This window comes from Mandrillus leucophaeus, unplaced genomic scaffold (assembly GCF_000951045.1).
Source record: "Mandrillus leucophaeus isolate KB7577 unplaced genomic scaffold, Mleu.le_1.0 Scaffold21, whole genome shotgun sequence".
Classification (NCBI taxonomy): Eukaryota; Metazoa; Chordata; class Mammalia; order Primates; family Cercopithecidae; genus Mandrillus; species Mandrillus leucophaeus.
Window position 1 is genome coordinate 6,422,018 of NW_012102143.1, and position 391 is coordinate 6,422,408.

Here is a 391-nt window from a genome sequence, read left to right on the forward strand (position 1 = left end):
CACAACCAATGAGGAATGCCTGCCAAGGATGGGGGTGCAGAGGACAGAGGGTCACAACCAATGAGGAATGCCTGCCAAGGATGGGGGTGCAGAGGCCACAGGTCAGCTTGCCACTTGCCTCTTGGTTACATAGATGATCTCCCCTCAGACAGCCTGGGACTCAGAGTTATTTCCTAATATCTGTGTGCCCCATCCAGTTTTAAGCGGAGCCCTCCGAGACTCTCCAAAGCTGCCTTTGAACATCCTAACAGTGATCACATCTCACCCTCCCTGAGGTTCACCCTAGACAGGACCCAATGGCCACACTGTTCTTGTCAGAGGGGATGCTGAGAGGAGTGGCTTCCTTCGGAATCAAACAGCAGAGACAAGAGGCAAGCCTTTTGTCTTCAAG